The sequence below is a fragment of the Eimeria mitis genome, genomic scaffold (genome assembly GCF_000499745.2).
Source record: "Eimeria mitis Houghton genomic scaffold, Emh_scaff2055, whole genome shotgun sequence".
Taxonomy (NCBI): Eukaryota; Apicomplexa; class Conoidasida; order Eucoccidiorida; family Eimeriidae; genus Eimeria; species Eimeria mitis.
In genome coordinates, this window is record NW_013570378.1 from 1,093 (window position 1) to 1,318 (window position 226).

Here is a 226-nt window from a genome sequence, read left to right on the forward strand (position 1 = left end):
AGATGCTGGCTCAATCATCCCTGCAGACGTCGATGCCTACAGGAAGGGCCTCTTGAACAGGCTCTCCAAAGGTAGGACAGACGCAAAACTTCTCGAGCAACAGTATTCAGAGCCTAGGGGCACTCCTTGCTTTCCTACAGCATCAAGTTGCCAGCCTTTGCTGGCTTATACTGGACGCCCCTTCGCGCCCGCAAAGCAGCAGCGCAAGAAACCAAGAGCACCCATA